The sequence below is a fragment of the Heterocephalus glaber genome, unplaced genomic scaffold (assembly GCF_053883595.1).
Source record: "Heterocephalus glaber isolate CG9 unplaced genomic scaffold, H.glaber_assembly_v1.0 deba00000942, whole genome shotgun sequence".
NCBI classification, from domain to species: domain Eukaryota; kingdom Metazoa; phylum Chordata; class Mammalia; order Rodentia; family Bathyergidae; genus Heterocephalus; species Heterocephalus glaber.
Window position 1 is genome coordinate 767,472 of NW_028258174.1, and position 17,846 is coordinate 785,317.

General features: G+C 36.7%; 1 protein-coding gene across 1 annotated transcript in view; it reads right to left on the reverse strand.

Moving 5' to 3' along the window:
• The window catches only part of Atg5 (autophagy related 5), a 215,909-nt gene that overhangs the window by 60,298 nt on the left and 137,765 nt on the right, over nt 1–17,846 (reverse strand). The gene's annotated exons all lie outside the window — the stretch shown is intronic.

Here is a 17,846-nt window from a genome sequence, read left to right on the forward strand (position 1 = left end):
AAATGAAATCAGAAATAATTACTCAGACAACAGCAAAGATTTTGCTCATGGTGCAAGACAAGATTAATAAATCTAGAGAGGACACAGATTAAAAAAAAGAGGATCTGAGGAACATGATGGAATCCCAACATAGCAAACAAATGGAATCCATAAAACAGATACAAACAGATTTCCAAGAGATGAAAAACTCCATCGAAAGTCTGTGCAGCAGAATGAACCAATGTGGAGGACAGAATTTCAGATATAGAAGATAAGATTGCAATTAGTGACCAGGAAAAGAAAAATTGCTTTAAAATTATAAGGGACCACGAGAAAGCAATCCAGCAGCTGCTAGGCAATGCAAAGAAGAATAACATAAGACTGATTGGAGTCAATGAAGAAAGAGGAGAGAGTGCAGATGACATAAAAAACTGTTCACAGAAGTGATGGCAGAAAACTTCCCAAGGAGGGGAAAAGAACTTGACATACAGATAAGTGAGGCATATAGGACTCCAACTAGCCTTGTTCAAAAAAAAAATCTACACATAGGCATATAATAGTTAGGATTTCAGAAATCCAACAGAAAAATAAAATTCTACAAGCAGTGAGAGAAAAGAAACAAATCACGTACAAAGGCAAGCCCATCAGAATCACAGCAGACTTCTCAATGCAAACCCTCAAGGCAAGAAGAGCTTGGAGTGATGTATTTCAAGCCCTAAAGGAAAACAGCCTCCAACCCAGATTGATGTACCCTGCAAAACTATCTTTCAAAATTGATGGAGAAAGAAGATACTTTCATGATAAAGAGCACCTCAGGAACTTCATGAATACCAAACCAGCACTCCAAAAAATTTTACACAATACCCTAGGAAAAGACAATGAGGATCACAACCCAGGAAACCCAGCAGAATGAATCCATTGGGCGTGACAAATTAAACACAAAGGGGGAGAATCCAACAAAAAGAAAAAGTCATGACAAGGCTTTTAAAACTTTGAACTTCATCTCCCTAATGAGTGTATAATTCAATCTTATTATTATATTGATTAGTATTTTTCTGATTCTAGAGTTGCACACCATTCCTTGTGCTATTGGGTATTTATCATCTTATGTCTACATTTTAATTGGGTTGTCTATTAATGAGTTCTAAGAATTCTTTATATATTCTGCTCATAGGTTATATGCATTGTAAATATGGTCTGTTTAAGGACTACTTTTCATTTTAATGATGTCATTTAAAGTTCTAAATTTTGATGGAATCTCACTTATCAATTTTTTTCTTTTATACATCTTGTTTTTTGTATCCTGGGTAGTTCTTGCCTACCCTGAATTCATAAACATTTTCCCTTATAATTTCTTCTTAAAGTTTCATACTTTAAGGCTTTCTTATTTAGGTTCATAGATCCCTTCAAGTTATTTTCATGTATGGAAAAAAAGGGTTGAGGTTAATTTTTTATATATGGATACCAGGTGTTGTAGTGCCATTTGCTGAAAACACTATATCTTCCTCGGCTCTTGAATTGAGTTTATATTCTATAAAATGCTAATGTTAAATAATCTTTCAAAAATCAGTGGACCATATATGTGTGGTTCTATTTCTAGATTCTCTGTTTTATTCAAATGATCTATATGTCTTTCCTTATACCAACACTGCCTTGATTACTGTAGCTTTAGAAGAAGTCTTAACATTAGCTACTAAATGTCTTCCAATACTGTTCTTTTGTTTTTAACTTTTCTAGGTCCTTTGTACTCCTACATCACTTTTAAATTTCAATATCTAATTCATTTATAGCAAGTATATATAAACCTGAATTTTTATATATACCTTGTGTTTTCTAATCTTGCTAAATTCAAATACAAGTTCTAGGGGCTCCTAGAAATTTCTTAGTATTTTCTCTGTAGATGATCATTTCATCTACATAGAAAGATTTTGCTTCTGTCATGCCAATCCTATCCTAGTTGTGTCATTTTATTGCCAGACTATTTTGGTTTGGGCCTATGTTTCAAAGTTTAATGGACAGATGAAGAGTAAGCATATCTGCCCTTGTTCCCCACCTTAAGGAGAAAGCATTGTATCTTCTCCATTCATATAAGGCGTTCTCGCTGGAAGTATGGAGTACATGTCTTTAATCTGTTGAGAAGGTTCTGTTCTACTTCTAGTCTCCTGATAGCTTTTACCATGAACAGCTGTAGAATTTAGTCCAATACTTTTTCTCCAACTAGTGACAGGATCATATGGCTTTTTCCTTTCCTCTGTTAAAATGATGACTTTTGGGGGTGGATCTTCCAATGCTGAACCAACACTGCCATCCCTATAACAAAACCACTTTCTACATCCTGCCACATCTGACTTCCAATAGTTTGTTTTGTTAAACAAATTTCTATCTATGTTCATACTTTTTTCTTCTATTATCTTTATCCAGTTTTAGGATTAGCACAATGTTGAGTTTCTAAAATGAGGGGAGAAGTGTTCCTTCTTTTTTCTGCTTTGTTTGATATAATTTATCAGTTAAAATGTTTATGAGCTTGCTGTTGTCATATAGGTAGGTTTTCAAGCTAGGAATATACTTTCTTTAATAGGTGCTATTCAAATTTTATATTTCCTCCAGAGTTAGTTTCATTAATTTGTCTTCCAAGGTACTTCTTAGAAGTTGTCAAATTTATTTCAAAAAAATTTTTGTAATATGCTTTCTATATCCTTTTAAATTCTGTAAAATCAGTGGTAATGTCTCCTAGATCTTAATATTGTAATTTTAAAAATGTATAACTGATATTGTGTAACAGGAAGAAAAGGTCTAAAAGAGCAGGGTAATTGGGAGGGGTAGGGGAAGGGAAAAAAGGGAAAGGAAAAAATATGAGAAGAGGAAAAAAATGGAAACAAAGTCTTTGCAAATAGGGAAGGGTGGAGGGGGTGAAGGGAGGGCAAGGGAAGGGGAAAAAAGATGAGAACCAAGATACTCATGTAATGGTACAAGATCCCAATGATGAATGTAACTGTATTTTATACCTAAAATGTACCAATAAAGTTAATGGGGGGGGGAGCTTCCAATGGCTAAAGGTAGAGCAGTTCGATCAACAAAATAACTTACTCAGATTATAACACAAAGCATTAAATATCCACAAGAGTCTATATTGTTATAAATGATCTTCTAAATAGACAAATGGGGAAGAAGAGATAAATATTCCTTACAGAGGAGGAAGGATCACAAGTTCCAGCTCAGCCTGGCAACTTGGGAAGACCCTATCGCAAAATAAAAGACACAAAATAAAACATAAAAAATGGGCTGGGGATGTAGCTCAGTGTGAAAGCACTAAGTTCAGTCCTAAGGAGAGGAGAGGAGAGGGGAGGAGAGAAATTCAAATAATTTAAATAGATAATATCCTCAAGGAAGTGGAATTTAATTCTCCCTATCCCACCATGATCCTCTTGAGGGAAGGAAATGCTGTACTTGGTGCTTGCTACCAAATAGGGTAAACAAAATAACTTCATCACGGAAATGTGGCAAACAGTACCTTGGCTAGGTGTTCATGGCAGATGTCACTAGTGATGTCATGTGGGGAGCACATGTGCTCTCCCACCCATGCAATATGGTGAGATGAGGACACTTTGCCTCTGTGGTCTTCTTCACAGAACCTGTAAGCTCAGTGTAACTAACTGAAACTAGCATCAGACAAACTCAAGTGGAGGGACAACTTACAAACAACTGAACAGTACTCCTCAAATCTGTCAAAACTTCATGAAAAACAACTAGAAACTATTACCAAATAGGAATTAGAGATGAGTTAATCCCATGCAAACTCTTATCCAAAATGGGTTGAGTCATGGCACAGAAATGGGAAACTAGTGGAAAAACTAAGGAAATCAGAATAAAGCATGGCCTTTAGTTAATAATAATGTATCAATATTAATTTATTGTGACAAATGTATCACAGTAATTTACAATGCTAGTAATAGGAACTGTGTGAAAAGTATATGGAAACTCTCTGCACTATCACTGCAACTTTTCTGTGGATATAAAATTGTTCTAAAATGAAGTTTATCCTAAAAAAAAAAGTTTAGACTCATTGCCAAGAAATTGCCAAGCAAGAACAAGGCTTTCATTCAATTGGTTTTATGGAGTAGCCACAAAGAACTTCAAGACCGGTTAGGACACAAAACATTTAGAAAGCCTCAGAAAATGAGGACCAGAAAAAGAAAGCATGGAGGTTTACAGGTTGATGTGAGAGAGAAAAGTATGAGTGGGGTTGGAGAAAGACAGAAGGGAAAGGGTTATCAGAGAGCATGACAACAAGAATAAGAAAGATAGCAACTTATTGTTTTTTGTTAGGTGGACTTAGATATTCCTCACTAAATACAAGTTCCACAAAGGCAGGGACCTTGTCTGTCTTTTAATCATTTTATTTTTAGTACCTAGAACTGAGGCAGGAATACAGTAAATGTTTTTAAATGTGTGTGGAATAGATGAGTGATGAGATACACAGACAAGGGGTATCCCTTCAAATGCCTGCTTCAACCCCAAAGCCATTATTATGTTAGGTCTCCCAGATACCTACTAGATTTGCATTTTTTTACATCCTGATTATGTTGGCATGACTAGAGACCTTCTGGAAAGCATGCAAACGTCAGCCTTGGTTTGGAATGGCCTTAACATCTCTCCACAAACACACAAGAGTTAGAATGTGAACTTATCCTTGAAGCATCTCTTAATATAGGCCTAGTGACAAGAAGGAATGAATGGCATCATCTAACTCTGTTCTTGGTCCTATGAAAGACAGCAGGGCCAATAGCACTCCGGGGCTGAATAAGTAGCAGGAGTTTCTATGTTTTCTAACACTGTAAGGAGAGGGTTGTTGAATTGCTCTCATCCCTCTTTAATGGTCCTGAATACTAATAATTGTCATTTGCATATAACTATGAAAAAAATTAAAATTTTAGAAAAAATATAGAAAACTGTATCATTTTTGCATCTATCAACAATAAGACCGTATATATTAATATGAAATAACCAATGAAATACATAATGAAAACAAGAATTACAGAAAAGCACAGTGTGTCAGTGTGGTATGTATGTGGATGTTCACAGGTACACACACGAATGCCTGCCAGTCCTCTGAAATACACACAAGAAACTGGTTAAGGGAGTCTGTGAAGGAGGTACAGAAGAGAGTAGGGAGAGGAGAAATGGATCCAGTGTCCAATCTTAGAAATCTTTGAATTTTGTACATGTCCTACCTATTTGAAACTGATAAATGAATGAATGAATGAATGAATACAGAGGAAGAAAAATTTGAATTCTGGCTACAGGTTATCACAGACTCTTGTTTTAAAGTTATGCTTGCATTCTCTTTGAGCTTTCTGCTTTCAGTGCGGTCTAGCAAACAGTGGGGCCACAGACAAAGACCATTCTGCTCAGAGTCCTTGCTTTAATGTTACCTTCAAATGAAGTTTTACCTGAAGTGATTGATGATGGGACTGAAAAAGAAAGATATTCACCACAGCTTACGTACTCTACATGAGGAATTTAAAAATTAAATCCTGCAATTATTTTGTAAATAGAGTACTTGTATTACAGTATAGTTTTCTTTTAAAGAGCATTTCTTTGCTAAATGTAAGCATTTTAAAAATATCTCTATCAAGTTCCACTTGGGTAACATAGTGAAAACCTGTCTCAAAGTAAAAAAATAAAAGAGGTTAGGGATGTAGCTCAGTGGCGGAGTACCCTTGGGGCTGGTCCTTACTATCACAAAAAAAGAAAAAAGAATCTAAACCATTAATAGTGAATCATACTGAGACCCACAAAACACTTTAAGAATTTTTTTTCAAGTTCCTTTTTATCAACAAATTAAGTTTCCTCATATAACTGGTCAGTGTTTTACTACAATTCTTTCATCAAGATCCCCTTCTACTTTTAAGCATATTCCAAAAGCAATATTCCAAAGCAATATAGTTTCAAATTCCAAAGATAACACCTTGCTTAGTACTGAGGGAATTAATGCTTGAGGTACACCTAAGAATTGTTTCTAAAAATAGAATATTTCAATCACATTTCAGTTAACTTTAGAAGGATGTTCAATTTTCTTAAACAGCTTTCACTATAAGGTTAATCCAAATATAAAACACTTACATTCCTCTACTATTGAAAAAACAAAAAAAGTCTCATGGAGGCAAGCATGGAAGACTGAAAACAGGCAGTAACAGCTTCATTTTGGTGTGGTTTGAAGAACAGAGTCTCAGGCCCACCCCAATGAATCTGATCAAGATCTTCAATCAAACAAGAGCCCTGTGGGTGACTTTTATGCCTGTTGAAGACTGAGAAGCTCTGGGCTAAGAAATTTTAACTATGTTCAAATTCAGGTAATATTCTTTTGTGAGAGCTAGCTACAATATTTAGTAGTAGTAAGTAATAAGAGCAATGTGACTTTTAGACCAAGCATAATCACATTTATTAGAAATGACTGTAGTTATCACTGTTCACAACCTCCTTCATACTTTTTTTTTTCCGGTACCAGAGATCAAACTCAGGACCTTGTGCTTGAGAGGCAGGCACAGTGCCGCTCAGCTAAATCCCCAGGCCCCTCCTTCATACTTCAGAGTCATCCTCTTTTCTTAATCTTATTTCCTCCACTTTTTTCCCCCATCTATCACCTTTCTTCGCAGGCAAAATTACCCTTACTTCCCATTGGTTCCTTCCCCTTCACCAATATGAGTAACTGAATTAGGTCTCCCTGATGCAATAAAATATGCATGCTTTCTCTCCACCATGCTAAGGGGTCAGCTATAATCAATCTCAGTCTCTCTTGTTCTCTGTCTCTATTTTTTCAAGAGTCTCAGCAACCTGGCAACTATCACACTCAAGATCCCAAGTATTTAATTCCCAAATTCAAAGACCTGGTCTCCGTTTTCTTTTGGCCCAGTTTCCAGAATTTGTCCTTCTTCCCCTTCTTGCTACCAAGTGAGTAGTCCCCTCAGGCCAGACTAAGGTGCTTCTTTTTCCACTCTGTTTCCTGTGTATAGCTCCTCGCTACCTCTCACTACAAAGGTCACCTCCATGCAGAAAACTCACACAATATCTTCACCATTGGCTTGTCTAAATCTCTAACAGTCTCATATTATTTTCAGTCCCTTAATATAGGTTTATTGAGGGCCTACAATATGCCACTCTATTGTGCTAGGAACTGCTGAGCAAAGCAGGCCCAGTCCTTGCCTTCGCAAAGCTTACAGCCCATGAGGAAACTCGGTGCAATGAACACAAGTGGGAGGGTGTAAGCAGATCTAATTCAGGAAGGTTTCCAGTAAAACACAGGACACCTAAAGTTAATTACAAAAGAGTAACAAATTCTTTTCAGTAGGAGTATGTCTGAAATATTGCATGGGATATACTTATACCCCCAAAATCATTTCGGATTTATCTGAAATTCAGCTTTAACTGAGTATCTTGTATTTTTATCTGCTACATCTGGTAACCTATGAAGGAAAGTCTTGAACTGAGAGAAAAGATGAGTAGGAATTAGCAAGCAAAAGGAGGTGGTGGAAGAGGGGATACTTTCCAGGGAGAAAAAACAGAAAAGGCATGAGTTTGTAATTATTATTTTAATTTTTTTTTGGTTTTTTGAGGCAGAGTCTCCCTTTGTAGTTCAGGATGGCCCTGAACTTACTATATATCCCAGGCTGGCCTTGAACTCAAGGTGATCTTCCTGCCTCAGCATCCCCCGTGCTGGGATTACATGGTGCACCACCACGCCTGGCTCGATTTCATACTTTTGACATTCATAAAGAAGAGAACTGAAGAAGAAAAAAATGTTTAGTGAGAAGAAGCCCTATCTTGTAGTCTTTATCATGATAAAGGTTTGGGGCTTCACCCCAAAGGCAACAGGATTAAGGCAGAGATTTCAGTTTTCAATGATCTCTCTGGCCAACAGATAGGCATTGAACGGGCAGAAATGGATGAAGGGATTCTAGTTCTGAGGCTGTGGTTGTGGCAGGGGATGTCAGTAGCCTGCATGAAGGAACCTGCAGTGAGAAAGGAGAGAGGTGGGTGGACAGGTATGACTGATTCCATTCCATGGCAAACCCTTGGTTCCAACTCACATCTCCTGGTGGTTAACTACCATCCCTATATCAGCCCTGATCTCTCTCACATCCTGGAGCCTCTCACAAAGCCAAATGGATCCTGTATCAAGGACCTTTTAGTAGTCAGTAACCAACAGGGGTACAAGTCAGAATCACTTGTGGAATGGTAAATCTTGGTTCTGGTCCCTGCCAGGTCCCTGCCAAGCTGAATGGAAGGGACCAGGAGAATAGGAACACTAATTTTGCAAGCAGCTCCACAAACGATCAGGAAATAAAGACACTACTGAGAATCAGTGTCTGTCTTAGCATCTCAAGTCTCCAAAACTAAACACATCATTTGTTTTCCTCAGCTACATTCTTATTTGGGTAACTAATTTCCCAACTTAACAGTTTTGTCACTAGCTTTGACTTCTTCCTCCTGGGTCTCCATATATAGAGGTGATTCTTCTTCTATTTTCTCTTCAATGTCCCTTTTCACTCTCAACCTTATATGGATTTTTGTTTGAAATTAACAGACTTTTTCATATTACAGTGATACATGCATACCCATGTTTATAGCAGGACAATTTATAATAAATATTGGAAATGGCCTACATGCTCATCAACACATGAATGGATAAAGAAAATGTGGTGTTTATAAACAATGGAGTACTACTCTGCCATAAAAAATAACCTTGAGGCATTCATAGGTAAATGAATGCACCTCGAGAGACCATAATATTAAGTGAATAATCAGGCACACAAGCTTTAATATTGCATGGTTTCTTTTATATAAGAAACCCAAAATATAAATAAAGAGCAAAATAAAATAGGAAGTAGGGAGATTTTTCCTAAATGGGAAAGGGAACAAGAGATGGTGAAAACGGGAAGGGAAAAAAAGAGGATAAAAAAAAAGAAGAAAAAGTGGAAATACAACTTTTGTAAATGGGGAAGAGACCAAGAGTTGAAGGATCAGGGAGAGGCCGGGTAGGGGTGAAAAAAGAATTAAGATGTGTAATGTACATGTATCAACTCCCCATGATGAATCTAATCATTATGTACTGCAAACATGTACTAATGAAAAATACATAAAATTCATCAGACTTTACTTCTAACAGGTCCAGGCCAGAAGTATTCAGTAGTCTGAAGAACACAGTGCTTTTGGGTGAGGGGCCTAAAGGGCTGTGGCCACCCTGCTCCAACCAGAGAAGCTTCTCTTTGATCTGTTCTAGAAGTTTGAGTAGGTATTTGAGAAGAAAGTCACTCTGCTGTATTTTTTTTTAAGCTGGAAAATGACTGGCTCAGCCATGAGAGAGGCTGTCATTACTCTCCCATATCAAGCCTGCTCCAAACCTCCCTACACACTGCCACACAGTCAGCACCTTAAGTAGTTGCTCCAAACAGATGATCTAATGACTAAAAACGTTCAGTGGCTCTTGCTGCATAACAAATAAAATCTCATCTCTCCAGCTTTGTACTTGAAGCTTTCTATAATCTGTTGGAATATCTTTCCTGTCAATTTTCCCTGTCCTACAAGTGACTTAGGCACCAGCCCGATTGGACAACCTGCTCTGAGGTTTTATGTGGGTCTATCTAGTTCAGTATCACTTTTCTTCCCTCTTTCACCAGATACATCCTTTCTTCAAGTCCCACCTCTAATACCACTTCTTCAAGAAATTAAAAATTTCCTCAGAAGTTATAGAAACATTCAACAAATATTTAATAAGCCCCCGCAATGTACCAGGCACTGTTAGAGGGATGGAGATTTTAAAAAAAGTCAGTTCCTGCCCTCATGGATTGTAGTTTAAGACCAGCAACTGCAGAAAGTGGTTAATAATGTGGACTTTGAGCACATTCTGCCTGGGCTTAATCCTGGCTTGATCACTTCCTTCATCATGCTGGGGAAATGAAAGAATTGTTCTGTACCTCATTTTCTTCATGGAGAACATATTAGTAATTATCTCTTGGAGTTCTGAAATTAAACAAGTTAATACTTGAAAAGTACTTAGAACACTGCCTGGGACATTGTATGGCTACACGGTCATACACAAACAAATATATAATTTCATGGAATGAACTGATGACTAGAGAGTGACAGTGACAGGGGCCAGGAGTCACACTGGGTATGATTTTAGATTAGGCAGTCAAGAAAGGCTTCTATGGATGGGTGACATAAACAGACCCCTGGAATGAGGAAATGAGCTAGGCCAACAAAGTACCAGGGAAAGGTGAAATTAAGTGCAGCCTCTGGAAGAATGATCTTGACATATTCAAGGGACAAAAAGATGGGCAAGGAGGCCAGTGTGAAACTAACTTCAAGATAAAGGCAAAGATGTCTAGTCTCTCAACACTCTTATTCAACATTTTGGCCTAATTCTGGCCTAATTTTAGCTAGAGCAATTAGGCAAGAGGAAAACAACAAAACAAAACAGAAGGGATACATATAGGAAAGGAAGAAGTTAAATTATCTTTGTTTACAGATGATGATCTTATACCTAGAAGACTCTATAAAGACCAAAAAGACTTTCAGAAGGCTGGGGATTTAGCTCAGTGGTTCCACTACCTGTCTTGCAACCACAAGGTCCTGAGTTTGATCCCCTGTACCAAAAAAAAAAGAACAACAAGAAAAAGACTTTCAGAGCTGATAGTCAACATAGCAGGATATAAAATCAACATTAAAAATTCAATAGCTTTACTATACACTAATAATGGACTACCTGAGAAAGAAAAACAGTTCCACTTAACAATAATTTCAAATAAAATTAAATACTTAGGAATCAATCTAACCAAGGAAGTGAAAGACCAATACAATGAAAATTTCAAAATACTGAAGAAAGAAATTGAAGAAGACATGAGAAGATGGAAAGATTTCCCATGGAAGTCTTTATGGATTGGTAGAATTAATATTATCCAAATGGCCGTATTATCAAAACCAATTATTATGGCTGATATCTAGATGTTCCCCCCAAAGCCTCATGTGTTCATAGGTGAGGCTTTTGGAAGGTGGCTGGATCATAGGTGTGTGACAGGGTATGTGGTACTGGATTAGTCCACTAATTGTATTAGTAGGGTTCTGGCTATGGCTAAATGGATTTACTGAAGACAGAAGCCCCACCATGAGTATAGGGAGCACCAACCAATTGCTTACAGGCTGGATGGAATATAAAGGGAAAGATGAAAAGCAGATTCACTGCTTTCTACCCGCCCTGCCATAGACTGTTTCTCCTCTGTCATGCCGCTCTGCCATGCTGCCCTGTTTTGGAATCAGCTGACTATGGACTGAAACCTATACAAACTGTGAGCTAAAATAAACCATTTTTTAACTTGTGGATGTCAAGTATTATGTCTCAGCAACAAGAAAAGTAACTAAGACAACAATCTCCATCAAAATACCAACAAAATTCTTCACAGAACTAGAAAAAAAAAATTGTAAAACTCACATGGAAACACAGAAAACCCAGACTAGCCAAAGCAATCCTAAACAAAAAGAGCAATTTCAAATTATACTACAAAGCCACAGTAACAAAAACACACAAAAAATAGATATGCAGATCAACGAACAGAACAAATGATAACAGAAACAAACCCACATGACTATAGCCATTAGATTCTGGTCAAGGGACCCAAAAATACACGTTGGAGAAAAGATAGACTCTTTAAGAAATGGTACTGGGAAAAGGGATAACCACTTGCAGAAGACTGAAACTAGATCTGGGTTTCTTGCCCTGTTCAAAAATCAATTCAAAATAGATTCAAGACCTAGGTATTAGACCTGAATAAATTTGGTAAAAGAAACCATAGAGGAAACACTTAAAAGCCATGGGCACAGGTAAAGACTTCCTGAATAGGGCTCCAAAGTACAGGAAATAATAGCAAGAATCTACAAATAGGACTACATAAAATTAAAGTTTCTGCACAGCAAGGGAAACCACAGAGTGAAAAGGCAGCTTATATAATAGAAGAAAATCTTTACCAGTTATTCTTCCAACAAAGGATTAGTATCTATAAAGCTCAAAAAACTTAACACTAAAAAAATCAAAGTCTGATCAATAAATGGGCAAATGAATTGAACAAAAATTTCACAAAAGTACAAGTGGCCAATAAGTGTATGTTCAGCATCTTTAGCCATTAGGAAAACGCAAATCAAAATTACATGAGATTTCATCTCACCCCCATGTGAATGGCTATCATCAATAACAGGAAAAATAGCCAGGTGTGGTGGTGCATGCCTGTAAACCCAGCATTTGTGAGGCTGAGGCAAGAGGATTGCTGCAAGTTTGAGGCCAACCTGTGCTACATAGTGAGATCAAGGCCAGTCTGCACTACACAGGCAGAGCTTGTCTCCAAAAAAAAAAAGTAACAAGAACAGAAAAAACAGGGCTGGGGATTTAGCTCAGTGGTTTCACCACCTGCTGTGCAAGCACAAGGACCCGAGTTGGATCCCTGGTACCAAAAAAAAAAGAAAAAGAAAAAACAATAAATGCTGGTGAGAATGGGGGGTGGGGGAAGGAACCCTTCTACACTGCTGGTGGGAATGTAAATTAGTACAGCTATTATGGAAATCAGTATGGAGGGTCCTCAAAACTACTAAAAATAAGAGTTAACAATACCACTCCATTCATAATAGTCAAGATATGGAAACAGTCTAGGTGCAAGAGATGATGGACAAAGAAACAGTATATATACATAATGTATTATTCAGCCATAAAGAACAAAACTCTGTCATTTGCAGGAAAATGGGTATGAAGACCATCATGTTGAATAAGGCAGACTCAGATAAATATTACATATTCTCCTTAATATGTGGAATCTAAAAACGATGACAAAAAAAATCAAAATGGAGTCTATTAGAGAAGGGAATGAGGGTGTGTAAGTATAATGGGGGGATGGATATGAGCAAACTATATGCATTAAACCTCTCTAAATGTAAAGTGGGGTGTGTCTGTGAAAATGGTATGTTCATGTACAAATCTTCCAAGATAAAACCCATTAATCTATATAACTAATAAAAGAGTGAAAAAACAACAAAGTAGCTGAGGTAGAGAGAGATAGATGTCAGTCATGAGGACCAGAAGAAGCAGAACTTGGTAAGTTTAGATTCATTCTGGGTGAGATGGAAAGACACTGGAATGTTTAGATCAAGGAACTGCCCTGGTATCATTTACGTTTTAGGATGTAGCTCAGTGGTAGACCTCTTACCTAACATGTACGAGGCCCTAGGTTGGATACTCAGAGCTACAAAACAAAATATGAAAACACAACACAATATGAAGACTGAAGAGCAAGAATGGAAGTAGGGAAACCAGATAGGAGGCTACTCAATAGTCCAGGTTGAAAGATGATGGTTGATTAGATTTACATGGTGGTAGTGAAGATGATAAGCAGATATATCTAGGTATACCTTAAGGATTCATCAAACTCCCTGACAGATAAGGTTATGGGTGAAAAGCAAAGTAAGGAACAAAAGTTGACTCCTAGGTTTTAGGACTGGTAGAGAATCAGGCAGCATTTAAGATAGGAAGAATGAAAGAGGTACAAGTTTTGAGGCCAAGTGCTCTGCTTTGATCCCCACCAAATTTAAATTATTACATAACATGGATGTCAAGGTGGTTAGACATTAAGTTTGGAGTTCTGAGGGAAGGTTAATAGTGGACGTAACACATGCATGGTGTCAACATAGGCTAAGTTCAAGTACTACAGGTAGCTAGAGAAAAGAGAGCCAAAGCCTCAGCCCTAAGACATTTCAGTATTTAGGAATCAAGAAGAATCAAAGGAAACTGAGAAAGTGGCTTAGGTAAGAGGAAAAACAGTAGGGTGTGGTGTCCGGTGAAGAAAGTGTTTTAAGAATGAAACAAGATGTGATCAACTGTCAAATGCTGCTGAGGGGTTAGGTTAGGGTGCCATCTAAATTAGTTAAAAGTAAATCATTCTCTCGGATCAATTTTCTCATAATACTTTATTTGTGCCTTTTTCATTACAATTTCCCAGCATGATGCTGTGCAGTTATTATGTCTTTTCTCCTCTATTAGAGGTTCCTTAAGGCCAAACTTAAGGAACATCTACTACCCTATTTGTTCAATAAATATATCAGAATTCTATAAACCTCAGGAGAATATGCCTAACACATTTATCAGTAGTTAAGGTGGTTTTACCAAGATGTTCTAAATGTTCTTTACAACTAATATGTGGGTTTTGTGCATTCTATAATGGAAGATAATCACCATATATCTGAGTTAGACTATTGCTGAATCACAACCATCTGGCACATATGTATAATACATACATATTTCTCTTCAATATCTCATGTATTTTCCAGTCCAAAAATTACTTGGCTTTTACCCCAAGATGATTTTCTTTCTCACTTTTCAAGTCTGTTCCAGGACCTGGTGATACATGCAGAGGCCACTACTCACTATGTATTCTATACTTGAACACTAGCATCATTACAGTACTTCACAGCTATCATGATAGGTTGCTATTTTCACATTAAATGATAATGAATTTCAAAACAATGATTGAAGAAACCATAGAAATACAGGCACTGGAAATGATCAAAATTTTTAAGGGAGACATGGTTAAGATGGTATATCCAAAAAATGCTGACAGGATGAAAATTTTTCCTAAGCCTGCACAAAATCATAGGGATTAAATACTAGTCATAAATCAGTAAGTTATCATCTCTGTTAAAGAAACATAAAACTCTACAATCAAATAATAGCAACATCAAAACAATTTACAGATAGAAGTTTTCAGCAACATATTTGGAAAATATGCACTAAATAACATAAAACAGCAGTGCTCAGATCTCAAACAAGTTCAGTATCTAGGTAGATCAGAAATACTTGTTTCATGTGCCAGTGCCAGAGAGACCCGCCCACCTGTGAAGCTGGGCCCTCTGTTTGACTCTAGCTGTGCTCCACCTGGGGCTCTTGGTGATTAAATTCATAGAATGCCGTATTTCAGTTTTGTGGTTCTCAGCTACCTTCATGGTGACTCTCTGAGAGCCAATATTCACATCTGATTCCTATTAACTCTCATATCTTAAGACTGCAAAGGTTTTTTTTTTTTCCCTCCAATCCATTAGTATCAGATAATCAGCATATACTTAGTAAATGAACTTCAGTAGTCACACTGACAAAAAGGGACACATCTGGCTGAAGAAATGTTTTGTTTGGAGATGAGTCAGAAGCTTCAGAGCTTCTTTCAAATAGCCAAAGTTGTTAGAAAGGGAAGAATAAGATTTATGCTCTAAATTCTAAATCATTAGAATCTAATGATTTAATGTGGCATTTCACAAGCTGGAGTTCGACAGGATGCTGTGATACTAGTGGAGAAAAGATCCTATAGTTCAAAAAGTTTGGGAAATGCTGGACAAAACAGCTCTCATTTTCAGAAGTTTTAGAAGCAAAAGCAAGACACAAACCACTCATTTATGAAAAGGTCAGAATCAATAAATACCTCCAGATGCTTAGTGAAAATAGCTTCAACTTGAGGGGCTGCTTAAATTAGTGATGTTGAAACAGAAGATATATGTTGCGGTCCATACTACAATTAAAATGCATGTGGACTGGTGCAAGGATCTGGTCCACAGTGGTTCCTACTGAAAGTAGCTGATTTGAGTAAGCACGTCTTCATTAGTGATGCCAGCCTGAGCAACTGAACTTTGTGTACTGATTTCTAAATGACAAGCTCCTTCCTATTTTTATAGCTGGTAATTTTAATAGGGAAATATAAGGGTAATTAAAAATGTCATTAATCATTAATTTCTCCTTTCCATATATATTTCCAAAGCACCAACTCTGTGGCAGATCCTCCACTTAGAAATGGGAAAAACAAAGGAAAAAGTGTAGTTGTACTTTATCCTTGTGATAGGCTACAGAGGAAAAGTAAAACTAATGATTTTTAGAGAAATCAATTTATATGCCAAATTACACTGACATCTCCAAATCCTTACTCATCTTTATCATTCTAACATATTCTAAGTTAACAAAAAATAGTTGTTTTTAGAAACCTAAGTACTTAATGAACTAAAGAATCTAAAAATTCTTCCTACGATTACTGTATTATGCCTACTGGATTCCATAGTACTATAGTACACTTGCTAGAGGAAATCTGAAAGATCCTAGCTATACAGTAAATAAATTTTTATACAAATGCTCCTTGACTTAGACGGATAAGATGAAAATGTCATTAAGTTAAAAAATGCATTTAATATATCTAATTCACAGAACATCACATCTTTGCAATACAGTGCACTGCAGTGTACCAATTGTTTACCCTCAGATTGCTTGGCTGTGAGATGCAGATCTCTGCTGCTGCCTAAGTTGACAGAGAATCCTACTGCATACTGTTAGCATCAAAATGATCAAAAGTTAAAATCTGAAATACAGTTCCTAGTGAATGCCTATCACTTTTGGACCATCATAAAGTCTAAAGAGCAACTGTAATTCTGAAGTGTCATTTAACCTCAAATGATCTGAAGAAGCATGCCCCCCTCTCTTCTTCCTACCCACTCTTGGAATTTTTAATACTTTCAGACTAGGAGACAAATATATTTACAAAACACCTAAGAAAATGACAGAACTCAAAGAGACAAGTAGGTATTGTGAATGACTCCATTCTAGTGATGATCTACAAATGGGTCTAAATATTTCTAAATATGGTCACATTTCATTTTTTACACTGATTTTACAAGATTTTACACTGTTATTTAAACTAGTGTCATTATATAGCACATGTAACCCAACTCACCTCACACATAAATATCAAGAGTATAATAAAAAGTGAGACTGTCATTTTCTGTTAAGACCCATATGAACTAAGTTTCTGCAGAGTAAAAGGAAGAAATAGTTACCTAGAATAGTTTATTTAAAAAATTGCCCATAAAGATAATCATTAAAAGTTATTATTATTCAATGCCAAATCATATATTTTTTTCTTAGAGAATGGTTAATTTGGTTTCCACTGAATGGGATGAGCATAACACTAGCTCATTTCAGGAATGGAGTCCCTTCATACTCAGACTGGAATATAGTCTACACATCATCATTCCACGAAGAACACGAGATCAACTTTTGAGATCTGTGGGCCTCTCCTATTCATTCACAGACTTTCTTTTATTGTTCATCCTTTTTACGTTCATGAGAAACTTGTTAACACGTTTAAGATGAAGGAAATTTTATTTCCCCAAAAGGTTAACCTGTTTTATATAAATTCCATTTTCAATTTCTAGAAATAAAGACAGGCACATTTACTGCATTTTTTAATAAACCACAAGATTTAAATGTTCAAATAGAAAGATAAAAATATTTAAGTCAGCCCTAATTTCTGGTTTTATTCTTCCTCTGGGTTACTGGAGATCTGACTTACCTGGGATTACAGAAGGGTAAAAATGTTAGGATACTGCTATCATAAAGAACAGTAAGTTAGGGCTGGGGATTTAGCTCAGTGGTTTTGCCACCTGCTGCGCAAGCACAAGGACCCGAGTTTGATCCCCGGTACCAAAAAAAAAAAAAAAAAAAAGAACAGAAAGTTAAAAAATGCTCAATGGCTTGATAAAATTTTCTTTCAAATCTGGAAGTAAAGGTCAGCAGCTCATTTCAGACCACTACAAAAATCTTCCTCTGATCTCTTCTGTGGAAGACTACTTTGGTTTACCATTCTTATCACACTTCATCTCGGTTTAGCACTCCCTGGCATTTTGATCCTTTTGCTCATTGACACTCACTTCAGTCTGTCAAAACATCAAGGGGAAAATCCCCAAACTGAGTAGATGAATAAACACTTTTAATGTGAACAATCATATTCAGACCAATCTCT